Raw genomic sequence first — 23,126 nt, 5'->3', positions numbered from 1 at the left:
ACCAGACGGAGGGGAGAAAACACCAGGAGGACATCGGAAGGTAAGTATAATCTTTATTTTTTAATTTAAATTCTTTTTCTAACAGGTTCTATGGTACCCAGGTCTGGATGAGAGTCTTCTCTCCTCCAGACCTGGGTACCATCCGCACATTGAACCGTGTGATATCCGCTTGTGCAGATTAGTGATGCGGATGTCACGCGGTCCAATGCCAGTCAATGGCGGCGATTACGCTGTGTGTCTGCAAAATTAATGGACATGCTGTGGATTTTTGAGTGCAGCATAAATGCTGCGGAAAAATCTGCAGCATGGGCATTGACATTGCGGCTTGTCATTGGGGACCATGGGGGATGGATTACCAAGCGTTTCCCAAGCATTTACGCTGCGCAAATTCCGCAGCATAAACGCTTGGAAAATGCTTCGTGGGCACGCAGCCTTAGTTTACTCACTCTGCCCGAGTTCAGTTCTGAGTCACCACAGTCATTTCAACAGCGCTGCAACCAATCAGTGAGATTAGCGGCTCTGCCTGGGTACACAGCATGGGTCGGTGAATCAATAACACACAGAATTAAAACTACTGTGGCAACTGGACCCAAGTAAAGTTGTTAGCCTCCTTAAAACAAACTGCGCCTCAGGTGCAGGTTTTGTGAAAACGAAAAACGCCTCTAAGGTATATAACGGAAATATAAACTCACACTTTTCTATATACTGTGCTGAGCTGGTTTGAACATCAAGATGAAAAGATCTCCTGGCTGCACTGAGATAAGCGGCTGGGTAGGTTAGCTCAGGGAATTCTCACATAACTATAGTGAACCAAAGGGAAAACACACAATTATAGAACGCATTATTTCCCATTAGTGGAGTGAAATACATCAGTAATTCTTTCATCCACACTAAGTATATGGAAAACAGTAAGTTACTGATGGGTACTCTCGGTTGTCAGCTCGGCTTGTTTATAGACTGCTGAAAAATATTTTTCCAAAGGTCGGTGCTCTCCGGTGAGGAGCATGTCATGATTTCTATAAAGTAAAACATAAGCATTGAGCAATAATGTTTTCATCATTTTAAAAAATTATATGCTGCAAACGTTCCTTTTTCTGAGAGCTCCAATTATGCTGGTTGTACTCATAGGAGGGAATTTATAAAGGGCCATGTGCCATTAAAAGGTTGCATATTTAAGCATTTTTTGCATTTTAATTTGCATTTTTTTGGAAAACAGCAGAAGGGGAAGGGACCACCTATGCCCCCACATGTTTACTATAAATTATGCCATAAATTAGAATAAATTATAGCTAGCTGTAAACTCAAGTTCCGGTCTTAGTAATTGTCCCTTGAAGGGTTTACCTGGAGTTTTGGCGCCTAAATTGGTGTATTTTATGCTATTTTTTTGTTTAAAAAATGAGGTAGTCAGAAATTTAAAGTCTTTACAGTGGTTATAAAAAGTCTACACAGTCCTGTTAAAATGCCAGGTTTTTGTCATGTAAATAAATTATACCAAGAAGAATCACTTCAGAACTTTTTCCACCTTTAATGTCACATTTAACCCATACAATTCAGTTAAAAAATAAACTGAAATCTTTTGGGGTAGAAAAGAAAAATAGAGAACTAAAATAATCTGGTTGATAAATATGCACAACCTTAACCTAATACTTTGCCGAAGTACCCTTTGAATGTATGACAGCATTCAGTCTTTTTGCGCTGGAATCTATCAGAATAGCACATCTAGAATTGACAATCTTTGCCCACTCTTGCTTGCAGTAGCTCCAAATCTTCCAGATTGCGAGGGAATCTCCTGTCTTCAGCACCCTCTTCAGGTCACCCACAGATTTATAACTTAATTTAGATCTGCCCTCTGGCTGGGCCATGCCAAAACTTTGATCTTCTTCTTTTGAAGTCATTCTTTTGTTGATTTGGTGCATGTTTAGGGTCATTGTTATGCTGAAAGGTGAAATTCCACTTCATGTTCAGCTTTTTAGCAAAGGCATGACTGTTTTGTTGCAAAATTGACTAATATTTGGAACTGTTCATAATTTCCTCCACTTTGAATAAAGAGCCAGTTCCAACTGCCAAAAAACAGCCCCAAAGTATAATGTTTACTCCACCATGCTTCACTGTGGGTATGATGTTTATTTGGTGATGCACAGTGCTGGCTTTGCGCCAAACATACCTTTTGGAATTATGGCCAAAAAAGTCAACCTTGGTCTCATCAGATCATAAGACATTTTCCCACATGCTTTTGGCAGACTTGATGTAGAATTTGCCAAAACATAGCCTGGTTTGGATATTTTTTTTGTAAGAAAAGGCATCCGTCTTGCAACCTTAACCCACACACAGGACATATGAAAAATATAGGGGATTGTTTTCACATACAGTACACAGCTAGTACTTGCCAGAAATTCCTAGAGCTCCTTTAATGTTTCTGTAGGCCTCTTGATAGCCTGAGCCTCCCAAACCAATTTCCTTCTAGTCTTTTCATCAATTTTAAAGTGACGTCCAGTTCATGACCATCTTCAGTGTTCCATGGTATATCTAATGCCTTGGAAAATAAAATGTTCTCTTCTCCTCACTGTTAACTTTCAAACATGAGATCCCTTTGCTGTGTTGCAAGCTGTTTATGAACCATGGCTTTTGCTCTAAAATCAACTAAGAAAATGTCAGGAAAATCCTACTAGAACAGCTAACCTTTAAATGAGGTTAATCAGAATCACTGTAAATGAGGGTTGCAGTGTACTGAAAGGGGGTGGGTTGAAAGGGGATGTCCAACTTAAAAAAAAATGAAGGATGCAAGGAATAGGTAAAAAAATAATGAAATGATGTATACTCATCTACTCTAAACACCATGGTATTAGTACAGGACACATTGTTCCCCTCAAGTGGCACAGGAGATGATTTTCTTTGGTTATTTAATCAATGAGGCCTGTGATTGGCTGCAGAGGTGAGGTGACTAAAACAACACCGCATTAGACATTAGATGCACATCTTATCAAGAGGCCATGATGACCGAAGAACAGAACCTCATTGCTTCCTGTCTTTCTGTAAAGCACTGGAGTGGCCTGTGCTGAACACAGGGGTGTTAAAGCAAGTGAAATAATTTTACTACTTTTTTACTCATCCCTTGCTCTAGGTTTTATTTTGTTTTCTGATAAACCCTTTAAGTTTCAGTATTCTTGTTTCGGCACCAGTATGCTAAAATATGGAAAAGTAAAAATATTGCAACAGCATATGACATCATTACCAGGGGCTGACACAGACAGAAGAGGGTCCCTATACAAGAACAGTATATGGGCCCTTTGCAGTCCAATAGTTCCTCATAATGCAAAATTCCACCTCATTTGGAATAGAAAATGGGTCCCCTTACATCTTAGGCCCATGTGGGGTTGCACCAATGGTATGGCCGCCCCTGATCATTATCCTTCACAGTGTTCATATGACTGGTGCTCTACAAAAGCTTTTAAGAATAAGGATTATTTTCGCTAATATATTTTTGAAAAGCTTCTGTTAATAATACTCTTTTAAATATCTTGTCCATGACTAATGCAATGTGCATCTATAACTTGCCTGTGATGACTGTTCCCATATTAAACCTTCGCTGCTGATTTTCATGCTTGTTCTGGGACATTAATCATGCTAAGAAACAAATCTGCACACACATAGTGATTTATCTATTATGTTCGGCATATCAGTTCAAAAGCAATTAAATGACTAAAGTCACATGGACCAACTGTGACAATGTTCAGACGATTCTGAGGTTCAGTCTTTCACCCCTTGGCACTGCAGCTATTTTTCACTTTTTTATTTGCTTCATACCTGCTATCCAAAAACCATAAATTTTTTTCCATCGATATAGCCACAGGAGGGCTTGTTTTAAGGAGGATGAGCTGAAGCTTTGAATGTAATTTATAATATACAATACATAAAACAGCAAAACGATCTTTTTGTTGTAGAATGGGAAAAATAAACTGCAATTTCGCTATTGGGTTTTGTTTTTTTTTGCTTTCCTTAAGGTAAAAATTACATGTTAATTGCCCGATTAATCCTCCTCTCTCCTCGCTACTCCTCCTCTTCTCCTCTCTGAAAATCCTTTCATTGCTCCCAACGAATCCAGTACAAGCCACTAAGATTGGCCTACAAAGCCTTCCATAATCTGTCTCCTCCGTATATTTTCAAACTAATCTCTTGATATCTTCCCACACGTAATCTCCAGTCCTCACAAGAGCTCCTTCTCTCCTCCACACTTATACGTTCCTCACCCAATCACCTCCAAGACTTCTTACGCGAATCCCCCATTCTCTCGAATTCTGTGCCCCAACATGTCTGATTATCCACCACATTCAAAACTTGAAAACCCATCTCTTCAAGAACCTTATAGCTTAAAATAACCCTGCTGACTCCTCACCACCATAAGAGCTGCCGCAACCTCCCGACATAGTGCTCCTTCCACATTATTCTGTAGACGAGGGGTGGGGAACCTCAGATTTTACGGCCCTTGATGACCTCTTATCCAGCCCCCACGCAGATTCTCGGGGACCACAGTGCTTGGGCTGACTGCTGTATTTTGACAGTAAGAGGTACTGAGAAAAATGAAATAATAGACTGAGACTTGCACAAATAGCAACGCCTAGTTAAAAGATTAGCTGTTTTCTGTCTAGATATGTCTGTTTTAGTATATACCTATATTTCCCAGTTAAAAAAATGTTGGAGCATTCTTTCCTAGAACGTTATATTGTGCTGTTGTATGTTTTTCCTTCTGTAAATATATGAATAAATTGGTTTAGCTAAGACCCCATGGGATTTAAGCATTACATTCCTACCCTTGACTGAATAAAAGTTCACAATTTATCTCTATGTGGAGTTTACAGAACTTTCCTGTTTGGTTTCTAAAGTAGAAGGTCCATATTCCAGGTTTTGCGATAAAGCCCTATAGTTCATTTTTACACCCTTTGGACCAATTTTTGTGTTCTGCAGAAAAATATAGGACAGAGCCAGCACACTTATAATAATATATTAATGTTCTCTTGCATTTTTGCTGTGTCCAATATATAGACATATATACAAAGACTATGCAGCAGCACTCTGCATTTTATGAATACATGAAATACACTATTGCTTAGTTAACATTTTCGATCATCAAAAAGTGTATAAGCCCATCTGCCAATGACATCTTTTTGTTACCTTTTCACCCTAGAGGATCTTTCATAATATACGGTTCTGTTTCTTCTATGTTTTGGAACTGGATGGTGAAATATTCCAAGTGGTTCAATCCCTTTCCAATGAAAGAGAAGCACAATGCAGATCTAGGTTCATACATCCAACTTGCTTTTTTCATTGATTTTTAAATGCACATCTGTCTGATCTTATATAATAATAATTAGCCAATTGAATAACATCTTTCCATTCATTATCTAATTAGCTCCATTAAACAGAATTACATTCGACAAATGATGTCTATTTAATGATGTCTATTTTCTAGCAAATACAGCTATTTTATGGAATTTTAGCTTCCCTTTTGATTAAATGCTGAATTAGATTAAGTATCAGATAAACAAGCCACACGGATTAGAAGAGATGCCATACTTGTTACAGATCATATATAGATGTTCATATTCACTAATATGGATCATTACTATGTAGCACTACTATGAAGAAAGTTGAAGCAAGGCACTGGCGCCTCTTTATACTCTTGTAAGGAGTGGAATGGGTCTCGACTTTTGTTCAGAAATGTTTTTATTGTTTTTGTACACTTTTATGTTATACAGTATGTTAGTGTATTGTAGAGTTTGTGGTGATCCAATGTTGCGCATATTGTGATGTCACATCTAACATGGCTCTAGAAAGAGGTTAATCCCAGGCGTCATTGTGGGAAGGTCATTGTCTTTCTTTCTCTATCTCTCCTGTAACCACTGTGGCCAAAGTACCAGCAAGGCCAATTGTTGCCTATGTAGACAAGTGAGAGATAAAAAGGGTCACGTTTCTGCCTAAATTGGTTCTAGGTATGACCATTAGGCAGTGGATGTGAGAGTTGGTTCAAGTTACTGAGTTAATGAAAAGTGTATGATCAACTTGAGCTAGTCATTACCATTTTTCACTGAAATTTTATAGTTTCTTCCAATTGTATGCTCCCTGATCAAACTTTGAATCTCTTTGCAGAAATTCTTTCAATCCTATAAAGTTGATTGTTGTAGCCTACTACCGGGGCCCCAGCACGATGTCCCCTTCTGCCTCAGTGCAGGGATGCCGATTTACTCACCGCCTCTCCTCCTTCCTGATATGCACGCCGCATTCTGCCCTGGCAGCATGCCTAAATCATGCTCGCGCTGTCCTGCTCATAAAGGAGCAGAGTGAGCACATGGTAAATGCCCCCAGCAACAGCTGGGAGGCATTTAATTAATGTTAAACATTTGCAAGGTTTCTCCTAGCCAATATCTGGGAGACATCTTTTATTTAAGGCACCTTCCCCAATTGGGAGGTGCCTGAGCAACCCCTATAGTTCAGTTAGGTGGTTTGGCGTGCAACTGTATGTTGCCCGGTCCCCTGTCCCTAGTCTGTTATAGTTATCCTGTATCCCGTTTCTTGTGACCCTTAGTCCAGTCTAGTTTGCCCATGTTCCTGTGACCGCTTCGGCGTTGTCCGTATCCTGAAACTGCATTGGCAGTATCTGTCTGCCACCCTGGGGGCTGAGTACCCAGGCCAGAACCCTGAACCTGAAACCGAATCGGCGGTGTCTGTAGCCTGTGGCTGCATTGGTGGTACCTGCTTGTTATTCCGAGACCAGTGAGTGAGAACTTGTTCCAAGTAGCCGTCCTGTCTGCACAGTGTGAATCTGTCCCAGTGGCAGTCCCGTCCGAATCTGTCCCAGTGGCTGTTTTGCCTGCACAGTGTGAACCTGTCCCAGTGGCCATCCTGTCTGAACCTGTCCCATTGGCCGTCCTGTCTGCTCAGTGTGAATCTGTCCCAGTGGCCATTCTGTCCTATTGAGAATCTGGAGTAACGTCTCCGCTCTTTGGGGTCAGCACAAACTGTCGGACGCACCCTGGAGTGGTACATGGCAGCTACCTGCCGCACAAGCCTGACCTCACCACTAGAGGCTCCAGCAAACACCAAGGTAGCTGCTTAGTTACGCCCCTCCGGGGTAAGTCCAGTCTGTCTCACAGTGGGTTCACGAACCACGTGCGCCACCTAGGAGCGTGTGAGGGGGTGACTGAAGATTCCCACTCCACTCCCCTCTAAAGCTGTTTTAGTAAATATGTATTACATGTGTAAACATAAAAGATGTTGTCACCTGTATGTCAGTTAACCAGTTTGGACTGCCCCCAGTGAGAGGGACTGAAGGATTACTGGGAGTTGGGATTGGCCTTTTTAAGTCAGTTAGTAAGAAAGTCTCAGGAAAGGCAGACGTGTGAGGAGTAGTGAAGAGAAGAAGAGGACGGGTGTGTGTGGTGTATACTTAGGACCAGGAGCAACAGGGACAGTTCAGGACAGTCTGTACTCAACAGGTCAATCTGCAGATTCTAACCTTTTTCAGCCAACAGGCAGAATTGAATGTGCCAAGACTAGGAGAGCCTTATCAGCAAGGTGGATCCTGAAAGAGTCAGGCAGCGAGAACAGTAGGGTGAAGCAGGAGCTCCCCTACGTCAAAGTTCCAGAGGTAGTTTCCCTTAGGGCTGAACCACACTGTAGAAGCTCATTGTGTGGGGACTGTATCTGTGCCTAGAACACCATAAAGTGCCATTGCCTACAATATCAATTGTACCTGCAATCCTCTACATGCCAAAGTGTAACAAGTAGTGTTGAGCCACCCCCGTAGTGTTCGGGTTCGGTTCGGTTCGTCGAACACCGGGATGTTCGAGGAACTGTTCGTCGAACTGTTCGTCGAACACCTTAGAACACCGTCGAACACCGTTAAAACCAATGGCAGGCAAACAAAAACACATAGAAACACATAGAAAACACCTGCAAAGGTGTCCAAAAGCTGACAAACTGCTCAGAAGACACTCTGTTTAAAAAAGCCGGCCGGCAAATTCAGCAGCGGCATACACCGGTACCCGACAATTTAGACAAGAAGGAATAGAGCATCACACATAGATTAGATAGATAGAAACATGTCAGTCACACATATAAGAAGCACAGTGACAGTGTTGGTTACTGCATTTGTCATTTAGTGTAAAGGATTTATTAAAAAAAATATTAGTGTTTTCATGCACCGTCTCTTTAAAAAAGCCGGCCGGCAATTCAGCATCTGTACCCGACAATTTAGAACAGAAAGAATAGAGCTTCACACATAGATTAGATAGATAGAAACATGTCAGTCACATATATATGAAGTACAGTGACAGTGTTGCTTACTGTACTTGTCATTTAGTGTAAAGGATTTATCAAAAAAAATAATAGTGTTTTCATGCACTGTCTCTTTAAAAAAGCCGGCCGGCAATTCAGCAGCGGTACCCGACAATTTAGAACAGAAAGAATAGAGCATCACACATAGATTAGATAGATAGAAACATGTCAGTCACATATATATGAAGTACAGTGATAGTGTTGGTTACTGTACTTGTCATTTAGTATTAAAATAAAGGATTTATTATTAAAAAAATTGGCGTGGGGTTCCCCTTAATTTTAGGCTATAGCGGAGGTTAAGCAGACGGCTGGGGCAGATGTTTGAAGCCTGGGAAGGGGGTAATACCCACGGAGCTTCCCAGGCTACTAATATCAGCCCCCAGCTGAATACATAGCCTTTACTAGCTATTAAAATGGGGGACCCCCCCAAAAAAATGACGTGGGGTCCCCCCTAATTTAATAGCTAGCAAAGGCTAGGCAGACAGCTGGGGGCTGATATTAATAGCCCAGGAAGGGAGCCATGAATATTGGCCCCCTCCCAGGCTAGAAACACCAGCCGTCAGCCGCCCCAGAAATGGCGCATTCATAGGATGCGCCAATTCTGGCACTTAGCCTCGCTCTTCCACGCTGCCCTGGTGCGGTGGCAGGGGGTAATAGGGTTGGGGTTGATGTCAGCTTATAATGCCAGCTGACATCAAGCCCAGGTTAGTAATGGAGAGGCGTCTATAAGACACCCCCATTACTAACCCCATAGTCAAAGTTAAAAAAAACACAAACACCCAGAATAAAGTCCTTTAATTGAAATAAAGACACAATCCTTTATTGTTCTAAATTAAACCATACCTACCATCACGCCCATTCCAGCTGAAGCCAACGATCTCCTGCAATAAAAGAAAAATAATAAAGCAACCTCATCCTTACCTTTCCATGGTTCCCACGACAGCTTCAGCTCTGCTACATCGAGATGACAGGCTGGACCGCAGCAGAACGCCGCCGTCCAGCCTGTCATCCCGCAGACACTGAGAAGCGCAGGCTTGCTTGCGCTGCTCAGCGTCTCTCTGTGACGACATCCAGATGAGCCGAGTTCATGTCCAATGAACTCGGCTCACCTCATGCACGTCACTGACAGCGTGGGAAAATTCTCACGTTGAAGCGCTGATTGCAGGAGAATTTTCCCACGCTGTCAGTGACGTGCAGGAGGTGAGCTGAGTTCATTGGACATGAACTCGGCTCATCTGGATGTCGTCACAGAGAGACGCTGAGCAGCGCAAGCAAGCCTGCGCTTCTCAGTGTCTGCGGGATGACAGGCTGGATGGCGGCGTTCTGCTGCGGTCCAGCCTGTCATCTCGATGTAGCAGAGCTGAAGCTGTCGTGGGAACCATGGAAAGGTAAGGATGAGGTTGCTTTATTATTTTTCTTTTATTGCAGGAGATCGTTGGCTTCAGCTGGAATGGGTGTGATGGTAAGTATGGTTTAATTTAGAACAATAAAGAATTGTGTCTTTATTTCAATTAAAGGACTTTATTCTGGGTGTTGTGTTTTTTTTAAATACTTTACTAGAAATTCATGGCGGTCATGTCTAATACTGGCGTGACCCCATGAATTTTGGGCTTGGGGCCAGCTGATAATACCAAGCTGGCCCTAACCCCTTTATTACCCAGTGAGCCACCGCACCAGGGCCCTGGATGAGTTGGGTACAGCGCCAGAAGATGGCGCTTCTATGAACGCGCCATTTTCCGGGGTGGCTGCGGACTGCAATTTGTAGCGGGGGGGGGCCCAGAAAGCTTGGGCCTCCCTGCGCTGCAGATTCCAGCCCCCAGCTGCCTAGTTGTACCTGGCTGGACACAAAAATAGGGCGAAGCCCCACGTACTTTTTTTTTAATTATTTCATGAATTTCATGAAATAATTAAGAAAAAAAGGCCTTCCCTATATTGTTGTGTCCGGCCAGGTACAAATAGGCAGCTCGTGGTTGGGGGCAGCCCGTTCCTGCCTGCTGTACCTGGCTGGACACAAATATAGTGCGAAGCTCCACTTCAATTTTTTTTAATTATTTCATGAAATTCATGAAATAATTAAGAAAAAAAGGGCTTCCCTATATTGTTGTGTCCGGCCAGGTACAAATAGGCAGCTGGTGGATGGGGGCAGCCCGTTCCTGCCTGCTGTACCTGGCTGGACACAAATATAGTGCGAAGCCCCACTTCAATTTTTTTAAATTATTTCAGGAAATTCATGAAATAATTTAAAAAAAATTGACGTGGGGCTTCGCACTATATTTGTGTCCAGCCAGGTACAGCAGGCAGGAACGGGCTGCCCCCAACCACCAGCTGCCTATTTGTACCTGGCCGGACACAACAATATAGGGAAGGCCTTTTTTTCTTAATTATTTCATGAAATTCATGAAATAATTAAAAAAAAAGTACGTGGGGCTTCGCCCTATTTTTGTGTCCAGCCAGGTACAACTAGGCAGCTGGGGGCTGGAATCTGCAGCGCAGGGAGACCCAAGCTTTCTGGGCCCCACCCCGCTACAAATTGCAGTCCGCAGCCACCCCGGAAAATGGCGCGTTCATAGAAGCGCCATCTTCTGGCGCTGTACCCAACTCATCCAGGGCCCTGGTGCGGTGGCTCACTGGGTAATAAAGGGGTTAGGGCCAGCTTGGCATTATCAGCTGGCCCTAAGCCCGAAATTCATGAGGTCACGCCAATATTAGACATGACCACCATGAATTTCTAGTAAAGTATTTAAAAAAAACACAACACCCAGAAAAAAGTCCTTTAATTGAAATAAACACACAATTCTTTATTGTTCTAAATTAAACCATACTTACCATCACGCCCATTCCAGCTGAAGCCAACGATCTCCTGAAATAAAAGAAAAATAATAAAGCAACATCATCCTTACCTTTCCATGGTTCCCATGACAGCTTCAGCTCTGCTACATCGAGATGACAGGCTGGACCGCAGCAGAACGCTGCCATCCAGCCTCTCATCCCGCAGACACTGAGAAGCGCAGGCTTGCTTGCGCTCCACAGTGTCTCTCTGTGAGGACATCCAGATGAGCCGAGTTAATGTCCAATGAACTCGGCTCACCTCATGCACGTCACTGACAGCGTGGGAAAATTCTCCTGCACTCAGCGCTTCAGCGTGGGAGAATTCTCACACTGAAGCGCTGAGTGCAGGAGAATTCTCCCACGCTGTCAGTGACGTGCAGGAGGTGAGCTGAGTTCATTGGACATGAGCTCACCTTATGCACGTCACTGACAGCGTGGGAAAATTCTCCTGCACTCAGCGCTTCAGCGTGGTAGAATTCTCACGCTGAAGCGCTGAGTGCAGGAGAATTCTCCCACGCTGTCAGTGACGTGCAGGAGGTGAGCTGAGTTCATTGGACATGAGCTCACCTTATGCACGTCACTGACAGCGTGGGAGAATTCTCCTGCACTCACCGCTTCAGCGTGAGAATTTTCCCACGCTGTCAGTGACGTGCATGAGGTGAGCCGAGTTCATTGGACATGAACTCGGCTCATCTGGATGTCGTCACAGAGAGACGCTGAGCAGCGCAAGCAAGCCTGCGCTTCTCAGTGTCTGCGGGATGAGAGGCTGGATGGCAGCGTTCTGCTGCGGTCCAGCCTGTCATCTCGATGTAGCAGAGCTGAAGCTGTCGTGGGAACCATGGAAAGGTAAGGATGAGGTTGCTTTATTATTTTTCTTTTATTGCAGGAGATCGTTGGCTTCAGCTGGAATGGGCGTGACAGTAAGTATGGTTTAATTTAGAACAATAAAGGATTGTGTCTTTATTTCAATTAAAGGACTTTATTCTGGGTGTTTGTGTTTTTTTTAACTTTGACTATGGGGTTAGTAATGGGGGTGTCTTATAGACGCCTCTCCATTACTAACCTGGGCTTGATGTCAGCTGGCATTATAAGCTGACATCAACCCCAACCCTATTACCCCCTGCCACCGCACCAGGGCAGCGTGGAAGAGCGAGGCTAAGTGCCAGAATTGGCGCATCCTATGAATGCGCCATTTCTGGGGCGGCTGACGGCTGGTGTTTCTAGCCTGGGAGGGGGCCAATATTCATGGCTCCCTTCCTGGGCTATTAATATCAGCCCCCAGCTGTCTGCCTAGCCTTTGCTAGCTATTAAATTAGGGGGGACCCCACGTCATTTTTTTGGGGGGGTCCCCCATTTTAATAGCTAGTAAAGGCTATGTATTCAGCTGGGGGCTGATATTAGTAGCCTGGGAAGCTCCGTGGGTATTACCCCCTTCCCAGGCTTCAAACATCTGCCCCAGCCGTCTGCTTAACCTCCGCTAGAGCCTAAAATTAAGGGGAACCCCACGCCAATTTTTTTAATAATAAATCCTTTATTTTAATACTAAATGACAAGTACAGTAACCAACACTATCACTGTACTTCATATATATGTGACTGACATGTTTCTATCTATCTAATCTATGTGTGATGCTCTATTCTGTCTGTTATAAATTGTCGGGTACCGCTGCTGAATTGCCGGCCGGCTTTTTTAAAGAGACGGTGCATGAAAACACTATTATTTTTTTTGATAAATCCTTTACGCTAAATGACAAGTACAGTAAGCAACACTTTCACTGTACTTCGTATATATGTGGCTGACATGTTTCTATCTATCTAATCTATGTGTGATGCCCTATTCTTTCGGTTCTAAATTGTCGGGTACAGGTGTATGCCGCTGCTGAATTGCCGGCTTTTCATGTTTCACTGTTGGCACTGTTCCCATCGATTTGGGCAACCACTGTAATGCCACAACCACCATGGCTGTGGCATTACAGTGAGTGGCAGACAATCCCTGCATGATTGGTGCTCTAAATAGCGCCAGACATGCAGGACACGCTTTTGGTGCACGAACAGTTATCGAACATAACCTCGAACAGCCGAATTTTTTGCAAATCGTTCGGGTTCGTCGAACAACTCGAACACCGCCCAAAACAGCTCGAATTTGAGATTGGCGAACAGTTCTAGTCGAACACCGCTCATCTCTAGTAACAAGTAAAGTGGACTCTGTTGTTTTTAAGAGCTGTGTCGTCTCTCATTCAAAGGACCAGAAGAATGCCTAAGTAATGAATGACAGTGAGTAAATGCAGCCAGAGAGCGCCACACAAAAAGGGAAAGGAAGGTCCCCATATTTCTGTAACGGGCTCGGGTGAAGAACAGCTAGTATCTCTCGTCACGCACCACCCTGCCCCCCGTTACAAGCTTAACAATTGTTCTGTATAGTATCTCATTCCGTGGCCTAAGAACCACACCCAGTGAAAGGCAGAGCACTATCCACAAGCTTCTGAACAGCACTTTATGTATAGCTTTAGCAAATAATAAACTAAAGGTGTTGTCCAGAAAAACATGGCAGCTTTCTTCCAGAAACAGTGTCACATTGTCCTTAGTTTTGCCTGGTATTGAAGCTCATGTATGTTAAACTGAATTGGTCTGAGCTGCAATACTAATCAAAAGCTGTGAACTGGGTACAGTCACAGTATTTAAGAAGAAAACAACTATTTTTGCTAATATCAGAAAACGCCATTAAAAATATCTTGTGTCCTTTAGGAAATGGGCTCACATGATCTAGGTACGTTTGGAACCTATAACCTGATGTTATGGGTGCTGACTAGTGTTGAGCGAGCACTAAAATGCTCAGGTGCTCGAAGGTCGGGCCGAGCTCGCTGTGATACTCGGGTGCTCGACCTGAGCAACGAGCCCAATGTTAGTCTATGGGAGACCCGAGCATTTTTAGCGGCGGCACCCCGGCAGCCTTTTAAAAGCCTAACAAGTGCCCAAAACGATAGTGAATGTGCTCAAATGACATGGGGACAGCATGGGGATCGCCCCAGGAAGCATTTCTGACCCACAGGTCACTGCTATCAACAACGTGGTCAGAGGTATTAAGCCACTTTTAAGGGCTCACAATAAAACGTTCAAAAACGAAACTGAAACTGCTTTCTTGTGAAATATATTAAGGAAGTTCCTTTCCAGGGTAAAGACTTGTGTATAAGGTAAAATAAATAACTCCCCAAAAAAATACTCCTCCACACCTTGGGTTATGTTCACAAGTAGCATTTTTTATGCGTTTTTGCACTTTTGCATTGCTTTCAACCGTGACAAATGCATTCACCGGGAAATGTCATTTTAACATTCTACAACCTTATCTGGTCATGTGCTGTGTGACACATGCATACAGTGCTGAAAAGACAAGGGAACAGCATGGGGAAGACCCCTGGAAGCATCTCTGACACCCAGGTCACTGCTTAAAAGTGTGCCCATCAGAAGTCATCCTTGCGGCATCAGAAGATGCAGACTTGCAACTATCCCCGTGCAAGTCCTTGTCCCAGGGCAATGTTCAATTGTACCTCCCTCATTCCTTGCAATGCAAGCGCAAATATGCAGCCAACCACCCACCCACCCCCAGGCTGCAATACCATACTGCTAGCTTGCACTTGAAATTGGGCCTTTTAGGCATGTGGAGGCGGAATCTGGCCACCACGTCATGGCTGCGTTGGCGGCCTGGTATCCATACTCAGTCCCCAGTCGCCCGGCGGCCGGGTGTCCACACTCAGTCCCCAGCCGCCAGGGGGCGGCCGGGTGTCCATACTCGGTCCCCAGCTGCCCCGCGGCCGGGTGTCCACACACGGTCCCCAGCCGCCTGGGGGCAGCCGGGTGTCCATAAATGGTCCCCAGCCGCCCCTATTTCTCCTGTCAACTTCCCCCCACACACTTTTCTTAGCCCGGCCTGCATTAGGGCAGCATTGGACGAGCCAACCAGAGAACCAGACTCCTCCGGTGGGCCCTGGCTTCTCCATCAGGGGAGTTGAGAGTGCCAAGGTGAGGAGCATGATGATGATGATAGAAGTTAGCATCTGCTTTGTTTTCTTGGAATGCAAGCGTAAGTGTGCAGCTTGCCACCCACCCACCCCCAGGCTGCAATACCATACTGCTTGCAAGCACTTTAAATTGGGCCTTTTAGGCATGTGGAGGCGGAATCTGGCCACCACGTCATGACTGCGTTGGCGGCCTGGTATCCAAACTCAGTCCCCAGCCGCCCGGCGGCCGGGTGTCCACACTTGGTCCCCAGCCGCCAAGGGGTGGCCGGGTGTCCATACTCAGTCCCCAGCCGCCCCGCGGCCGGGTGTCCACACTCGGTCCCCAGCCGCCAGGGGGCGGCCGGGTGTCCATACTCAGTCCCCAGCCGCCCCTCGGCCGGGTGTCCACGCTCGGTCCCGAGCCACCAGGGGGTGGCCGGGTGTCCATACTCGGTCCCCAGCCGCCCCGCGGCCGGTTGTCCACACACGGTCCCCAGCCGCCTGGGGGCGGCCGGGTGTCCATAAATGGTCCCCAGCCGCCCATATTTCTACTTGGAACTTCCCCTCAGACTTTTCTTAGCCCGGCCTGCTCTAGGGCAGCATTGGACGAGCCCACCAGAGAACTAGACTCCTCCGGTGGGCCCTGGCTTCTCCATCAGGGGAGTTGAGAGTGCCAAGGTGAGGAGCATGATGATGATGATAGAAGTTAGCATCTGCTTTGTTTTCTTGGAATGCAAGCGCATGTATGTAGTAGCGGCTAGGCCTGAGGTGGTCAGTGTTTTGACGCATATCCTACCTCCTCCGAGGATTGCTGGATGTTTTCCTGCTACTATCCCAGTTCTATGACTCCCGTTAAAACAAAGCTTCATGTGATAAATGATGGATGAGGTAGTGGCAAAGGAGAAAGAGCAGGAGGAACAGGGACCATTCACATCAATATCAGGCCAGTCAACCACATATGTATTGTAGGATATGTTTCTGTAACAAAAGGAGCGGTTCGGCTGCACAGTTATAGGGCATACAGTGAGTGCAATGCCTACCAAAAATTTTGGGGCACTCCAATGCCCCTTGGAAATGACATGAAGATCAGAGGGCCTTAACTAAATTGTTTTTTCCTTTTACAGCAACTGGGTCTCCTGTACACTGTTGGCCTAAGCAGTGAATGGAAAGCTTTCCAAAAATTATGAGGAACTGCAATGCCCCTTGAAACAGACGTGGATTACAGCGTACTAAAAACCTTCTACCCAATATTGGTGAGTGGGTCTCCCTTAGTTTTCTCCTTTGCATTGAAAAGCAAAAGCTGACTAAAATTAGGAGGAAATGCAATGCCCGTTGGAAGAGTCGTGGAGGTTAGAGGTAATTAACAAAAAACATTTCAATGCCCCTTGGAAGAGCTGTGGAGTTCAGAGTGGTTTAACAAGACGCTTTTAATGCCCCTCAGTAGGGACGCGGAGGTCCCAGTAGCTTAACATGATGGTTTTATTGCCCCTCGGAAAAGTGGTGGAGGTCACAGTAGCTTAACAAGACGCTTTTAATGCCCCTCAGAAGAGACGTGGAGGTCCCAGTAGCTTAACAAGATGGCTTTAATGCCCCTTGGAAAAGTGGTGGAGGTCACAGTAGCTTAACAAGACGCTTTTAATGCCCCTCAGAAGAGACGTGAGGTCCCAGTAGCTTAACAAGACGTTTTAATGCCACTTCGAAAAGTGGTGGAGTTCACAGTAGCTTAACAAGACGCTTTTAATGCCCCTCAGAAGAGACATGGAGGTCCCAGTAGCTTAACAAGACGGTTTTAATGCCACTTGGAAAAGTGGTGGAGGTCACAGTAGCTTAACAAGACGCTTTTAATGCCCCCCAGAAGAGACGTGGAGGTCACAGTAGCTTAACAAGACGGTTTTAATGCCCCTTGGAAAAGTGGTGGAGGTCCCAGTAGCTTAACAATATGCTTTTAATGCCCCTCAGAAGAGACGTGGAGGTCACAGTAGCTTAACAAGACGGTTTGAATGCCCCTTGAAAGAGACGTGGAAGTCACAGTAGCTTAACAAGACGGTTTAAATGCCCCTCGGAAAAGGGGTGGAGGTCGCAGTAGCTTAACAAGACGCTTTTAATGCCCCTTACAAGAGCCATACTGTACAGCATCTTAAAAACAATATTCCCATTATTGGGGAGTGTGTCTCCCATAGTCTTTGCTTATGCCTTCCAAGCAAAAGCTGCCAAAAATTAGGATGGAGGAACTTGCAATGCCCCTTACAAGAGCCATTCAGTGCAGCATATTACAAAAATTATTCCCATTATTGGGGAGTGGGTCTCCCATAGTATTTGCTTATGCCTTCCAAGCAAAAGCTGCCAAAAATTAGGACGGTGGAACTTGCAATGCCCTTTACAAGAGCCATGCAGTACAGCATATTACAAACATTATTCCCATTATTGGGGAGTGGGTCTCCCTTAGTCTTTGCTTATGCCTTCCAAGCAAAAGCTGCCAAAAATTAGGAGGAAATGCAATGCCCGTTGGAAGAGTCGTGGAGGTTAGAAATAATTAAAAACAACATTTCAATGCCCCTTGGAAAAGCTGTGGAGTTCAGAGTGGTTTAACAAGACGCTTTTAATGCCCCTCAGAAGAGATGTGGAGGTCACAGTAGCTTAACAAGACGATTTTAATGCCCCTCAGAAGAGACGTGGAGGTCCCTGGAGCTTAACAAGACGGTTTTAATGCCCCTTGGAAAAGTGGTAGAGGTCACAGTAGCTTAACAATACGCTTTGAATGCCCCTCAGAAGAGACGTGGAGGGCCCAGTAGCTTAACAAGACGGTTTTAATGCCCCTTGGAAAAGTGGTGGAGGTCACAGTAGCTTAACAAGACGCTTTTAATGCCCCTCAGAAGAGACGTTGAGGTCCCAGTAGCTTAACAAGACGGTTTTAATGCCCCTTGGAAAAGTGGTGGAGGTCACAGTAGCTTAACAAGATGCTTTTAATGCCCCTTGGAAAAGTGGTGGAGGTCACAGTAGCTTAACAAGATGCTTTTAATGCCCCTTGGAAAAGTGGTGGAGGTCACAGTAGCTTAACAAGATGCTTTTAATGCCCCTCAGAAGAGACGTGGAGGTCCCAGTAGCTTAACAAGACTGTTTTAATGCCCCTTGGAAAAGTGGTGGAGGTCACAGTAGCTTAACAAGACGTTTTTAATGCCCCTCAGAAGAGACGTGGAGGTCCCAGTAGCTTAAAAGACGGTTTTAATGCCCCTTGGAAAAGTGGTGGAGGTCACAGTAGCTTAACAAGACGCTTTTAATGCCCCTCAGAAAAGATGTAGAGGTCCCAGTAGCTTAACAAGATGATTTTAATGCCCCTTGGAAAAGTGGTGGAGATCACAGTAGCTTAACAAGATGCTTTTAATGCCCCTCAGAAGAGACGAGGAGGTCACAGTAGCTTAGCAAGATGGTTTTAATGCCCCTTGGAAAAGTGGTGAGGTCACAGTAGCTTAACAAGACGCTTTTAATGCCCCTCAGAAAAGACGTAGAGGTCCCAGTAGCTTAACAAGACGATTTTAATGCCCCTTGGAAAAGTGGTGGAGGTCACAGTAGCTTAACAAGATGCTTTTAATGCCCCTTGGAAAAGTGGTGGAGGTCACAGTAGCTTAACAAGATGCTTTTAATGCCCCTCAGAAGAGACGTGGAGGTCCCAGTAGCTTAACAAGATGATTTTAATGCCCCTTGGAAAAGTGGTGGAGGTCACAGTAGCTTAACAAGATGCTTTTAATGCCCCTCAGAAGAGACGTGGAGATCCCAGTAGCTTAACAAGACGGTTTGAATGCCCCTTGGAAGAGACATGGAAGTCACAGTAGCTTAACAAGATGGTTTTAATGCCCCTCGGAAAAGTGGTGGAGGTCGCAGTAGCTTAACAAGATGTTTTTAATGCCCCTTACAAGAGCCATACAGTGCAGCATCTTAAAAACATTATTCCCATTATTGGGGAGTGTGTCTCCCATAGTCTTTGCTTATGCCTTCCAAGCAAAAGCTGCCAAAAATTAGGACGGAGGAACTTGCAATGCCCCTTACAAGAACCATGCAGTACAGCATATTACAAACATTATTCTCAATATTGGGGAGTGGGTCTCCCATAGTATTTGCATATGCCTTCCAAGCAAAAGCTGCCAAAAATTAGGACGGAGGAATTTGCAATGCCCCTTACAAGAGCCATGCAGTACAGCATATTACAAACATTATTCCCATTATTGAGGAGTGGATCTCCCACAGTATTTGCCTATGCCTTCCAAGCAAAAGCTGCCAAAAATTAGGAGGAAATGCAATGCCCGTTGGAAGAGTCGTGGAGGTTAGAGGTAATTAAAAGAACATTTCAATGCCCCTTGGAAGAGCTGTGGAGTTCAGAGTGGTTTAACGAGATGCATTTAATGCCCCTCAGAAGAGATGTGGAGGTCACAGTAGCTTAACAAGATGGTTTTAATGCCCCTCAGAAGAGACGTGGAGGTCACAGTAGCTTAACAAGACGGTTTTAATGCCCCTTGGAAAAGTGGTGGAGGTCACAGTAGCTTAAGAAGACGCTTTTAATGCCCCTCAGAAGAGACGAGGAGGTCCCAGTAGCTTAACAAGACGGTTTTAATGCCCCTTGGAAAAGTGGTGGAGGTCACAGTAGCTTAACAAGATGCTTTTACTGCCCCTCAGAAGAAACGAGGAGGTCACAGTAACTTAGCAAGATGGTTTTAATGCCCCTTGGAAAAGTGGTGGAAGTCACAGTAGCTTAACAAGACGCTTTTAATACCCCTCAGAAAAGACGTAGAGGTCCCAGTAGCTTAACAAGATGATTTTAATGCCCCTTGGAAAAGTGGTGGAGATCACAGTAGCTTAACAAGATGCTTTTAATGCCCCTCAGAAGAGACGAGGAGGTCACAGTAGCTTAGCAAGATGGTTTTATTGCCCCTTGGAAAAGTGGTGGAGGTCACAGTAGCTTAACAAGACGCTTTTAATGCCCCTCAGAAAAGACGTAGAGGTCCCAGTAGCTTAACAAGACGATTTTAATGCCCCTTGGAAAAGTGGTGGAGGTCACATTAGCTTAACAAGATGCTTTTAATGCCCCTTGGAAAAGTGGTAGAGGTCACAGTAGCTTAACAAGATGCTTTTAATGCCCCTCAGAAGAGACGTGGAGGTCCCAGTAGCTTAACAAGACGGTTTGAATGCCCCTTGGAAGAGACATGGAAGTCACAGTAGCTTAACAAGATGGTTTTAATGCCCCTCGGAAAAGTGGTGGAGGTCGCAGTAGCTTAACAAGATGTTTTTAATGCCCCTTACAAGAGCCATACAGTGCAGCATCTTAAAAACATTATTCCCATTATTGGGGAGTGTGTCTCCCATAGTCTTTTCTTATGCCTTCCAAGCAAAAGCTGCCAAAAATTAGGACGGAGGAACTTGCAATGCCCCTTACAAGAACCATGCAGTACAGCATATTACAAACATTATTCCCATTATTGGGGAGTGGGTCTCCCATAGTATTTGCATATGCCTTCCAAGCAAAAGCTGCCAAAAATTAGGACGGAGGAATTTGCAATGCCCCTTACAAGAGCCATGCAGTACAGCATATTACAAACATTATTCCCATTATTGAGGAGTGGATCTCCCACAGTATTTGCCTATGCCTTCCAAGCAAAAGCTGCCAAAAATTAGGAGGAAATGCAATGCCCGTTGGAAGAGTCGTGGAGGTTAGAGGTAATTAAAAGAACATTTCAATGCCCCTTGGAAGAGCTGTGGAGTTCAGAGTGGTTTAACAAGATGCATTTAATGCCCCTCAGAAGAGACGTGGAGGTCCCAGTAGCTTAACAAGATGGTTTTAATGCCCCTCGGAAAAGTGGTGGAGGTCGCAGTAGCTTAACAAGATGTTTTTAATGCCCCTTACAAGAGCCATACAGTGCAGCATCTTAAAAACATTATTCCCATTATTGGGGAGTGTGTCTCCCATAGTCTTTGCTTATGCCTTCCAAGCAAAAGCTGCCAAAAATTAGGACGGAGGAACTTGCAATGCTCCTTACAAGAACCATGCAGTACAGCATATTACAAACATTATTCCCATTATTGGGGAGTGGATCTCTCATAGTATTTGCATATGCCTTCCAAGCAAAAGCTGCCAAAAATTAGGACGGAGGAATTTGCAATGCCCCTTACAAGAGCCATGCAGTACAGCATATTACAAACATTATTCCCATTATTGAGGAGTGGATCTCCCACAGTATTTGCCTATGCCTTCCAAGCAAAAGCTGCCAAAAATTAGGAGGAAATGCAATGCCCGTTGGAAGAGTCGTGGAGGTTAGAGGTAATTAAAAGAACATTTCAATGCCCCTTGGAAGAGCTGTGGAGTTCAGAGTGGTTTAACAAGATGCATTTAATGCCCCTCAGAAGAGATGTGGAGGTCACAGTAGATTAACAAGATGGTTTTAATGCCCCTCAGAAGAGACGTGGAGGTCACAGTAGCTTAACAAGACTGTTTTAATGCCCCTTGGAAAAGTGGTGGAGGTCACAGTAGCTTAACAAGACGCTTTTAATGCCCCTCAGAAGAGACGTGGAGGTCCCAGTAGCTTAACAAGATGATTTTAATGCCCCTTGGAAAAGTGATGGAGATCACAGTAGCTTAACAAGATGCTTTTAATGCCCCTCAGAAGAGACGAGGAGGTCACAGTAGCTTAGCATGGATTTAATGCCCCTTGGAAAAGTGGTGGAGGTCACAGTAGCTTAACAAGACGCTTTTAATGCCCCTCAGAAAAGACGTAGAGGTCCCAGTAGCTTAACAAGACGATTTTAATGCCCCTTGGAAAAGTGGTGGAGGTCACAGTAGCTTAACAAGATGCTTTTAATGCCCCTTGGAAAAGTGGTGGAGGTCACAGTAGCTTAACAAGATGCTTTTAATGCCCCTCAGAAGAGACGTGGAGGTCGCAGTAGCTTAACAAGATGATTTTAATGCCCCTTGGAAAAGTGGTGGAGGTCACAGTAGCTTAACAAGATGCTTTTAATGCCCCTCAGAAGAGACGTGGAGGTCCCAGTAGCTTAACAAGACGGTGTGAATGCCCCTTGAAAGAGACGTGGAAGTCACATTAGCTTAACAAGACGGTTTAAATGCCCTTCGGAAAAGGGGTGGAGGTCGCAGTAGCTTAACAAGACGCTTATAATGCCCCTTAAAGAGCCATACTGTACAGCATCTTAAAAACATTATTCCCATTATTGGGGAGTGTGTCTACCATAGTCTTTGCTTATGCCTTCCAAGCAAAAGCTGCCAAAAATTAGGACGGAGGAACTTGCAATGCCCCTTACAAGAGCCATTCAGTGCAGCATATTACAAAAATTATTCCCATTATTGGGGAGTGGGTCTCCCATAGTATTTGCTTATGCCTTCCAAGCAAAAGCTGCCAAAAATTAGGACGGTGGAACTTGCAATGCCCCTTACAAGAGCCATGCAGTACAGCATATTACAAACATTATTCCCATTATTGGGGAGTGGGTCTCCCATAGTCTTTTCTTATGCCTTCCAAGCAAAAGCTGCCAAAAATTAGGAGGAAATGCAATGCCCGTTGGAAGAGTCGTGGAGGTTAGAAGTAATTAAAAACAACATTTCAATGCCCCTTGGAAGAGCTGTGGAGTTCAGAGTGGTTCAACAAGACACTTTTAATGCCCCTCAGAAGAGATGTGGAGGTCACAGTAGCTTAACAAGACGCTTTTAATGCCCCTCAGAAGAGACGTGGAGGTCCCTGGAGCTTAACAAGACGGTTTTAATGCCCCTTGGAAAAGTGGTAGAGGTCACAGTAGCTTAACAATACGCTTTTAATGCCCCTCAGAAGAGACGTGGAGGGCCCAGTAGCTTAACAAGACGGTTTTAATGCCCCTTGGAAAAGTGGTGGAGGTCACAGTAGCTTAACAAGACGCTTTTAATGCCCCTCAGAAGAGACGAGGAGGTCACAGTAGCTTAGCAAGATGGTTTTAATGCCCC

General features: G+C 44.9%; 1 protein-coding gene across 2 annotated transcripts in view; it reads left to right on the top strand.

Moving 5' to 3' along the window:
* HRH1 (histamine receptor H1) overlaps positions 1-23,126 on the top strand; it is a 392,435-nt gene that overhangs the window by 248,341 nt on the left and 120,968 nt on the right. Inside the window, exon 1 of one of the 2 annotated variants that reach the window (XM_073642740.1) lies at positions 16,274-16,407. The exons of the other annotated variant lie outside the window; for it this stretch is intronic. The gene's annotated coding sequence lies outside the window, so the exon portion shown is untranslated. Of the gene's footprint in view, positions 1-16,273; positions 16,408-23,126 lie in introns of those variants that run through there. 2 annotated transcript variants of the gene reach the window in all.

This window comes from Phyllobates terribilis, unplaced genomic scaffold (genome assembly GCF_046119375.1).
Source record: "Phyllobates terribilis strain yellow unplaced genomic scaffold, ASM4611937v1 Scaffold_8__6_contigs__length_399053987, whole genome shotgun sequence".
NCBI classification, from domain to species: Eukaryota; Metazoa; Chordata; class Amphibia; order Anura; family Dendrobatidae; genus Phyllobates; species Phyllobates terribilis.
This window is presented reverse-complemented; position numbering and strand designations above follow the sequence as displayed.